The sequence below is a fragment of the Triticum aestivum genome, chromosome 5B (genome assembly GCF_018294505.1).
Source record: "Triticum aestivum cultivar Chinese Spring chromosome 5B, IWGSC CS RefSeq v2.1, whole genome shotgun sequence".
Taxonomy (NCBI): Eukaryota; Viridiplantae; Streptophyta; class Magnoliopsida; order Poales; family Poaceae; genus Triticum; species Triticum aestivum.
The window spans coordinates 441,231,553-441,242,765 of record NC_057807.1 but is presented as its reverse complement, the minus strand read 5'-3'; positions in this window follow the sequence as shown (position 1 = coordinate 441,242,765).

Genomic DNA, 11,213 nt, shown 5'->3' with positions numbered 1-11,213 from the left:
TGTTTGACTAAGTATTTGCGATTGCACCAAGGGATCCCACCAGAAGAAAGGGCCTTCCTTACTCATCTTCATAACTGCAATTTGACTACATGTTTTAAACCACACCCCCTACCTTCGAACTTCAAGAACCTGGACATGCCTACTGATTGTGTGTTTCTTGACCCATCAACAACTGGTTGATTTGCTTGAAACATGTGACTGATTTGCTTCAAACATATGCCTTAGTTGCTTAATAATGCCATTAAATTGCTTACAACAGTACAAAAGAGATAATGCCTGATTTGTTTCTGGATGATAGACTTGCCTAATGTTTACCTATTTGTTGCTCAATGTAAAGTTCCTACTTGCCTAATTTTTTTATCTGTAAAAAAAATTTGCTGTTGACTGTAAACTTGCCTATGATTAGTCTCTTTATAGCTAAAATGTATGATAGTACTTGTTTCTGCATGAGCTCAACTTGCCTATGATTAAAAAATTTGTTGCTCACTATTGCATAGTAAAAAAGTAGATTAGCCCCTGGTTTGTTTTGTGTATTTTGCTCATGTGTTGCCTAACACATTTTATCGTAGTTTCTTGCATAGCTTCATGCATTGCCTGAGCTTTGCATTTGAGTTGCCTTGCTGAAAAAAGAAAAGAAACTATTTTTGATACTGTTTTTGTGTAAAAAAGGATTGACCACCATTGTGACTTCATGTCAACAGGTTGTATGATGCACATCATGTCAGATTTCTATGGGTCAGATCTCATTGTACCTTATACCACTAAGCACATTACAAACCTCAAGACGGTCTTGAACAAGGATGATACAAAAGAAGGGGATATGATAGAGACCGTTGCTTACTTTAAAGATCAGCAGAGAGAGGATCCAGATTTTTTTACAAGATAAAATATGATGAGGAGGACAGGGTTGAGAATATTTTCTGGGTCGATGGTGCAGCAAGGAAGGCTTACATGGAATCTTATCATGATTGTGTCTCCTTTGACACAACCTATATAACTAACATGTACAACATGCCCTTTGCACCATTCAATGGGATTAACAGGCATGAGCAGTCATTCATGTTGGGCTGTGGTTTTCTTAGGCAAGAGTTGGCGTCAAGCTTTCATTGGCTATTCGAGACCTTCCTTGAGGCAAGGCATAATGTAGCACCCACCAACATCATAACCGACCAAGACATCGCAATGGCATAGTCAATTAAAAAAACTCTTCCCTACAAGTGTGCACTGCTGTTGTCGTTGGCATATTATGAAAAAAGCACAAGAGAAGCTTGGAGCACTGTTGGGGCGAAACACTGGCTTGTCCAAAGATTTCAACAACTGTGTTGAGTTTAGCTTGACGCCAGAGGAATTTGAGGCAGGGTGGTGTGAGTTGATGATGAAGTATGAGGCGATGACTGACTCCCACTTCGAGAATCTATACAAATACAGAGAAATGTGGGTACCCTGTTACTTCAAGCGCCAATTCTTACCTTTCTTGCAATCAACTCAATGCAGCGAGGGGTTCAACGTTGTCCTTAAGCAATATGTGAACCCACACAAGTCCATTTTCAACTTTGTGAAACAATATCAAAAAATCCAAACACACATACTAGTCCGAGAGCGTTCAAAAGATTGCATGACAAGACATTTGCAGACTGAAATGTGGTCATCTTACCCAATAGAGAAGCAGGCGTATGGATCGTATACTAGGGACTTGTATGAGAAGTTTCGTGATGAGTTTCAGTTGACTACGAGGTACAACGTGCGACCGCATGGTCAAAACTTGTATGAGGTTTACCCAAATCAAGAGTGGGTTGCCAAATATGGTTCTAGGGGCTATTTTGTCACGGTGGAAGCTAGTGCTGGAGACTACAGATGTCACTGCTGCAAGATTGAGAGGGACGGCATGCTTTGCTGCCATATCTTGAAAGTTTTCAACCAACTTGGTGTTGATGAAATCCCAACGCAATATATACTTAGAAGATGGACACCTTTGGAAATTCCAAATGCACCCCTGCTGTCGAAGAGCAACCTGATGAGATGCCACCACAGTCGAAGAAGGAACTCAGGCATGCAAATTTGATGATGCATTTTGGTAGTCTTGCTCGGGTTGCTAGTGCGTCAGATGCTGCGACGGATATTGTAAAGAAACATATGCGTGGTGCGCGTCATGAAATAAAAAATCTCAACATGTCAAGTAAGAAGAAACCAGCAGCACCGACGAGTGGGCCCTCTGGTGGTCCTCCACCATCAGCTGGTGGTTCTACACCACCACCGAGTAACACTCGGGTAACTAGTGGCCCTGCGATGCATCCTGAAGGACCTGCACAAGCCCCTTATGGACCTAGGCAACAACCACCTACTTCTGCACCACCATCGAGTAACACCCGGGCAACTAGTGGGCCTGCGGTGCATCCTGAAGGACCTGCACAAGCCCCTTCTGGACCTAGCCAGCAACCGCCTACTTATGCATTGCGGAGAAAAAATGCAACAATGCTAGCTCGTAACTCTATGAGTGAAGGTGGATATCAACAAGCAACGTTGAGGGCTGCGGCGATGCCCAGGGGGGCTGTACCACTGCCCAGGGCCCCTCTAGTACAAAACTGGTGGCCTGTACAGCAACTGTTAGGATATGTGCCACTGAATAGTGGAGCTGCACCGCACCTTTTTAGGGGCTCAACAATGGCAAGGCCTCTGCAAATAGTAAGAGGAGCTGCGCCACATCTTTTGAGGGATGCAACACTAGTAAGAGGGCCTGCGCCACCTCCTATGGGTCCTAGACCAACAACCTAGCCTGCACCACAACCTATGGGGGCTATACAACCATCACAGGGGCCTAACGCAGCAAACACAATGTATGTGACTAGTCCTAGCCTTGCACCATCGCCTGGATCATCAGCAACAGTTGATGGCGGGTATGGACAGCGTCCAGTTCTTCAACTACACAAGAAGAAAATGGCAATGCACTTTCGCCTCCTATTATGCAAGCTCCCGGCGGACATGCACACCAGCACTCAGTATTGCATCACTACATCCAGCTATTGCAGCCACGCAAGGTACTATGATGGTTGAACCACAATTTGGAAGACCTACTACCACAACTGGCCCTGCAATTCCTAGAGACCCTCCAAAATCAACTACAAAAGGTAGGAAAAAATCAAAAATAATTCAATCAGCACTTGAGGTGCATCCGAAGAGAAAGAACAAGTGCAGCTATTGTGGGTCTGTTAACCACAATGGTGCCAATTGCACGACCAGATTGGTGTGATGGTCACACAATGACCAGATGGCTAAAAGATATGTTGAATGACATTGACAAATTTAACTATTGTGGGTTTGTATGTTTGAACATCCTAAACTATTATTTTTTGTTTATGGTCTCTTGTGGGTAACTTGCCTCACATTAGAATTTGAATTGCCTGGTTATGACATTTGAGTTGCCTGTTGTGTGCTTTGCATTGCCTGGCAAAAAATGTATACAGGCAACCCCCTAGTGGTCGAACACTTACATGCAGAAGATTCTGTAATGTGATATGTCTCCAACGTAACTATAATTTTTGATTGTTCCATGCTATTATATTACCCGTTTTGGATGTTTATGGGCTTTACTTTACACTTTTATATCATTTTTGGGACTAACCTACTAACCGGAGGCCTAGCCCTTTTTTTTGCCTCAGTATTTGGAAGAAAAGGAATATCAAACGGAGTCCAAACAGAATGAAACCTCCGGGAGCGATCTTTTTGGAACAAACGTGATCCAAAGGACTTGGAGTGGAAGTCAAGAAACAAGCGAGGCGGCCACGAGGGTGCCCGGCGCGCCCCCTGCAGGTGGGCGCCCCCCCACCCTCGTGGGCCCCTTGAGCATCCACCGACCTACTTCTTCCTCCTACATATACCCATGTACCCCGAAAACATCACAGGCGACCACGAAAAATTATTTCCACCGCCATAACCTTCTGTATCCGCGAGCCATCTTGGAGCCTTCGCCGGCGCTCCGCCGGAGGGGAAATCGATCTTGGAGGGCCTCTACATAATCTCCAAGGCCTCTCCGATGAGTTGTGAGTAGTTTACCACAGACCTTCGGGTCCATAGTTATTAGCTAGATGGCTTCTTCTCTCTCTTTGATTCTCAATACAAAGTTCTCCTTCCTCTTCTTGGAGATCTATTCGATGTAACTCTTTTTGCGGTGTGTTTGTCGAGATTCGATGAATTGTGGGTTTATGATCAAGTTTATCTATGAGAAATATTTGAATCTCCTCTGAATTCTTTTATGTGTGATTAAGTTATCTTTGCAAGTCTCTTTGAGTTATCAGTTTGGTTTGGCCTACTAGATTGATCTTTCTTGCAATGGGAGAAGTGCTTAGCATTGGGTTCAATCTTGCGGTGTCCTTTCCCAGTGACAGCAGGGGCAGCAAGGCACGTATTGTATTGTTGCTATCGAGGATAAAAAATGGGGTTTATATCATATTGCATGAGTTTATCCCTCTACAACATGTCATCTTTCTTAATGTGTTACTCTGTTCTTCATGAACTTAATACTATAGATGCATGCTGGATAGCGATCGATGTGTGGAGTAATAGTAGTAGACGCAGGCAGGAGTCGGTCTACTTGTTACGGACGTGATGCCTATATACATGATCATGCCTAGATAATCTCAAAACTATGCACTTTTCTATCAATTGCTCGACAGTAATTTGTTCACCCACCGTAATAATTATGCTATCTTGAGAGAAGACACTAGCGAAACCTATGGCCCCCGGGTCTACCTCTTATCATATAAGATTTCAATCTACTTTTATTTGCATCTTTACTTTTCCAATCTATATCATAAAATATCAAAAATATATTTATCTTATCATATTATCTCTATCAGATCTCACTTACGCAAGTGGCCGTGAAGGGATTAACAACCCCTTTATTGTGTTCGTTGCGAGTTCTTGTTTGTTTGTGTAGGTGCATGGGACTTGTGAGGAGCCTCCTACTGTATTGATACCTTGGTTCTCAAAACTGAGGGAAATACTTACGCTACTATTGCTGCATCACCCTTTCCTCTTCAAGGAAAACCAACGCAAGCTCAAGACGTAGCAAGAAGGATTTCTGGTGCCATTGCCGGGGAGGTCTTCGCTCAAGTCAAGACATACCAAGTACCCATCACAAACTCATCTCCCTCACATTACATTATTTGCCATTTGCCTCTCGTTTTCCTCTCCCCCTCTCCACCCTTGCCGTTTTATTCGCCCCTCTTTTGTTCATCTTTTCGTTTGCTTTGATGTCTTACTTGGCTCTTTTACTCGTTTGGTTGGAATAGTTGTCTATTTATTGCTAAATAGAGAAACTAAGTTCTATGGATCCTCATCTGCTTGCTAATCTTTTTAAGAGATCCAATTATGATGAACCAATTGCTAGTGTGTTTTGTGCACTAGATTATCTTTGAAGCTTTGCTCAGAATTTGTGAATCTGAAAATTATGATGAAGAAATTTATGAAGAGATTCACGATAACTCCTTGAATAAAAAGCATGATTGCAATGATTTTACTATAAATTTTTTTGATGTCAATTGTGCTAATAATATGCAAAACCCTAAGCTTGGGGATGCTAGTTTTGCTATGTCCACTACTTGTTGCCATGATCATGATTGGGGTGATTTTTCTTATGATCTTGAAAACTTATTTGAGCCCCTTGATGAATATGAGATTGATAATAATGTTTGCAATAATATTGAAAGTGGGTTTGGAAGAGTGCCAAGTTTGGATCCCACATATTTAGATAATGTTCAATCTTATGAAGTTTTTGATAAAAGTGGGTTTGGAGAGGTCATGACTTTAGTTAATGTTAATCCCACTATTTTGGAAGAGTGTCAACTTTGCATGCATGTGGATCGTGTTGAGAATATGTTATGTGATAGATATTTTATTGAATTTTCTTATGATCCCACATGTAATTATTATGAGAGAGGAAAATATTGTTGTAGAAATTTTTATGTTACTAAATTACCTCTATTCATGTTGAGATTGCTATCATCTCTTTGTTCTTCCTTGCATATGCTAGTTTTTTCTTGCATTAATAATTTGTTTGCTTACAAGATGCCTATGCATAGGAAGTATGTTATACTTAGATGTGTTTGTCACATATTTTATGATGCTCTCTTTATGCTTCAATTCTTGTCTTCTATGTGAGCATCATTGAAATTTCAATGCCTAGCTAAAAAGGCTTTAAAGAAAAGCGCTTGTTGGGAGACAAATCAATATTTTTACTTGCTTTTATTCAATAAATAACTCATCTAGGTTCTGTTTAGATGTGTTTTCATGTTTTAATTAGTGTTTGTGCCAAGTAGAACCTATAGGATAACCTTGGGTGAAAGTTAATTTGATTCTCCTGAAAAACAGAAACTTTGCATGCACGAGAAAATATTGAATAAATAACAGAAACGTGCTTTTGCGTTGATTCTTTTTTCTGTAGATCAATAGACAAATTTCCTAGGACGTCCTAATTTGGTAGGATTTTTAAGGTTCCAGAAGTATTCGAAAGTTACAGATTGCTACAGACTGTTCTGTTTTTAACAGATTCTATTTTTCGTGTGTTGTTTGCTTATTTTGATGAATCTATGGCTAGTATCGGGGGGTATGAACCATAGAGAAGTTGGAATACAGTAGGTTTAACACCAATATAAATAAAGAATGAGTTAATTACAGTATCTTATGTGGTGGTTTTTCTTTCTTGCACTAACGGAGCTTATGAGATTTCCTGTTGAGTTTTGTGCTGTGAAGTTTTCAAGTTTGGAGTAAAGATTTGATGGACTATGGAATAAAGGGTGGCAAAAGCCTAAGCTTGGGGATGCCCATGGCACCCCAAGATATTTAAGTACAATCAAAATCCTAAGCTTGGGGATGCCCCGGAAGGCATCCCCTCTTTCGTCTTCGTTTATCGGTAACTTTACTTAGAGCTATATTTTTATTTACTACATGATATGTGTTTTGCTTGGAGCGTCTTGTATGATATGAGTCTTTGCTTTTTATTTTACCACAATCATACTTGCTGTACACACCTTTTGGGAGAGACCCTCATGATTTAGAATTTACTAGAATACTCTATGTGCTTCACTTATATCTTTTGAATTAGATAGTTTTGCTCTATGTGCTTCACTTATATTTTTTTAGAGCATGGCGGTGGCTTTCTTTTGAAGAAATTGTTGATCTCTCATGTTATTTTGAGAGTCTTTTCGAACAGCATGGTATTTGCTATGGTTGTAAATTTGGTCCTAGAATGATGACCATCCAAGTTGGGTATAATAAAAACTATTGTAGAAAGTGCATTAAAAGCTATGATCAATTTGATTCTTAATAATTGTTTTGAGATATGAAGGTGGTAATATTAGAGTCATTCTAGTTGGGTAATTATGAAATTGAGAAATACTTGTGTTGAAGTTGGCAAGTCCCGTAGCATGCACGTATGGTAAAAGTTGTGTGACAAATTTGTTGCATGGGGTGCTCTTTGAGTGCTTTCCTTATGAGTGGCAGTCGGGGATGAGTGACGGTCTTTTCCTACCAATCTATCCCTATAGGGGCATGCGTAGTAGTACTTTGCTTCGAGGGCTAATAAATTTTTGCAATAAGTATATGAGTTCTTTATGACTAATGTGAGTCCGTGGACATACGCACACTTACCCTTCCACTTTGCTAGCCTCCATTGTGTCGCGCAACTTTCGCCGGTATTATGAACCCATTATTTACCTTCCTCAAAACAGCCACCATACCTACCTATTATGGCATTTCCATAGCCATTCTGAGATATATTGCCATGCAACTTTCCACCGTTCCGTTATTATGACATGCTCCATCATTGTCATATTGCTCTTTGCATGATCATGTAGTTGACATCGTAATTGTGGCAAGGCCACCTTCATAATTTTTCATACATGTCACTCTTGATTCATTGCATATCCCGGTACACCGCCGGAGGCATTCACATAGAGTCATATTTTATTCTAAGTATTGAGTTGTAATTCTTGAGTTGTAAATCAATAAAAGTGTGATGATCTTCATTATTAGAGCATTGTCCCAAGTGAGGGAAGGATGATGAAAACTATGATTCCCCCACAAGTCGGGATGAGACTTTAGACTTTATAAAAAAAGGAGGCCAAAGAAGCCCATGAAAAAAAATAGGCCGAAGAAGCCCACCAAAATAAATAAAAATAAAAAATAAGAAGAAAAAATAAATAAATGAGAGAAAAAGAGAGAAGGGACAATGCTACTATCTCTTTTTCCACACTTGTGCTTCAAAGTAGCACCATGGTCTTCATGATAGAGAGTCTCTTATGTTGTCACTTTCATATACTAGTGGGAATTTTTCATTATAGAACTTGGCTTGTATATTCCAATGATGGGCTTCCTCAAAACACCCTAGGTCTTCGTGAGCAAGCAAGTTGGATGCACACCCACTTAGTTTCTTTTGTTGAGCTTTCATATATTTATAGCTCTAGTGCATCCGTTGCATGACAATCCCTACTCACTCACATTGATATCTATTAATGGGCATCTCCATAGCCCGTTGATACGCCTAGTTGATGTGAGACTATCTTCTCCCTCTTTGTCTTCATAACCACCACCATATACCACACATATTGCTATGTCCATGGCTTGCGCTCATGTATTGTGTAAGAATTGAAAAGGCTGAAGGGCGTTAAAAAGTACGAACCAATTGCTCGGCTCGTCATTGGGATTATGCATAAGGGGAGTATTTTGTGTAATAGAGATGAAGCATGGCCTAACTATATGATTTTGTAGGGATAAGCTTTCTTTGGCTATGTTATTTTTATAGGACATGATTATTTGTTAGTATGCTTCAAAGTATTACTATCTTTGTGTTTTATAAGCTTTTATTTTGAATCATTTGGATCTGAACAATCATGCTACAATAAAGAAAATTACATTGAGAATTATGCTAGGTAGCATTCCACATCAAAAATTCTATTTTTATCATTTACCTACTCGAGGACGAGCAGGAATTAAGCTTGGGGATGCTTGATACGTCTCCAATGTATCTATAATTTTTAATTGTTCCATGCTATTATATTACCCGTTTTGCATGTTTATGGGCTTTACTTTACACTTTTATATCATTTTTGGGACTAACCTACTAACCGGAGGCCCAGCCCGAATTGCTGTTCTTTTTCCTATTTTAGTATTTCAAAGAAAAGGAATATCAAACGGAGTCCAAACGGAATGAAACCTTCGGGAGCGATCTTTTTGGAACAAACGTGATCCAGAGGACTTAGAGTGGAAGTCAAGAAACAAGCGAGGCGGCCACGAGGGTGCCCGGCGCGCCCCCCACCCTCGTGGGCCCCTCGAGCGTCCACCGACCTACTTCTTCCTCCTACATATACCCATGTACCCCGAAAACATCAGGGGCGACCATAAAAAACTATTTCCACCGCCATAACCTTCGGTATCCGTGCGATCCCGTCTTGGAGCCTTCGCTGGTGCTCCACCGGAGGGGGAATCGATCACGGAGGGCCTCTACATCATCTCCAAGGCCTCTCCGATGAGTTGTGAGTAGTTTACCATAGACCTTCGGGTCCATAGTTATTAGCATTAGCTAGATGGCTTCTTCTCTCTCTTTGATTCTCAATACAAAGTTCTCCTTTTTCTTCTTGGAGATCTATTCGATGTAACTCTTTTTGCGGTGTGTTTGTCGAGATTCGATGAATTGTGGGTTTATGATCAAGTTTATCTATGAGAAATATTTGAATCTCCTCTGAATTCTTTTATGTTTGATTAAGTTATCTTTTCAAGTCTCTTCAAATTATCAGTTTGGTTTGGCCTACTAGATTGATCTTTCTTGCAATGGGAGAAGTGCTTAGCTTTGGGTTCAATCTTGCGGTGTCCTTTCCCAGTGATAGCAGGGGCAGCAAGGCACATATTGTATTGTTGCCACCGAGGATAAAAAGATGTGGTTTATATCATATTGCATGAGTTTATCCCTCTACATCATGTCATCTTTCTTAATGCGTTACTCTGTTCTTCATGAACTTAATACTCTAGATGCATGCTGGATAGCGCTCGATGTGTGGAGTAATAGTAGTAGATGCAGGCAGGATTCGGTCTAATTGTTACGGACGTGATGCCTATATACATGATCATGCCTAGATAATCTCATAACTATGCGCTTTTCTATCAATTGCTCGATAGTAATTTGTTCACCCACCGTAATAATTATGCTATCTTGAGAGAAGCCACTAGTGAAACCTATGCCCCTCGGGTCTATCTCTTATCATATAAGATTTCAATCTACTTTTATTTGCATCTTTACTTTTCCAATCTATATCATAAAATACCAAAAATATATTTATCTTATCATATTATCTTTTATCAGATCTCACCTTTGCAAGTGGATGTGAAGGGATTGACAACCCCTTTATTGCGTTGGTTGCGAGTTCTTGTTTGTTTGTGTAGGTGCGTGGGACTTGTGAGGAGCCTCCTACTGGATTGATACCTTGGTTCTCAAAACTGAGGGAAATACTTATGCTACTATTGTTGCATCACCCTTTCCTCTTCAAGGAAAACCAACGCAAGCTCAAGACGTAGCATAATGCTGAAGATGCAATAATCTCCTGGTTGTGTAATGATCATAATATTTATCTTTTATGGGATCTTCTGATTAACTTGCCTCACATTAAAGCTTAAATTTCCTGTTTATGCTATTTGAGTTGCCTGGTCCAGGTTCTTATACAGGCAACTCCCCTGGTGGTCCAAAATTCACAATGCAAGAAAATTCGCATGCATTTCCATGATGTAGTATGCGTGAGGGGAGAAAAAAACTAACCTATGCTAACTTTAGTATGGCTTTCCATGGAGCCTTGTTGTGCTCGTTGTCAACCCACGTGTTGGTTAGTTGTCTCCTGATGTTTGGAACATCCTCAACTGTGAACTTTGGAACAGCCCTTGCCTCCCAATCGTTTGCTAGCGTAAGAGCAAAAACACCACAGTCGAACCTAAACAATTATTCAAAAAAACTTTTCTAATTAGCTAGTTTGCTCTATGTAGTACTGTGTCACTTGTAAAAATCCGATCAAAAGTAGAGTTTTATGTGAAAATGGATGCTTACTCAGTTTTCTGTTTGGGAACGTCGACGTTGCTAAGCCCAAAGTCATCCAACGAGACATGGGAGGTGGCGTAGTGCTCTTCCCATAGAGCGAGAAAACTTGCAACCATTTTCCTTGCGCAAACATCTAGAG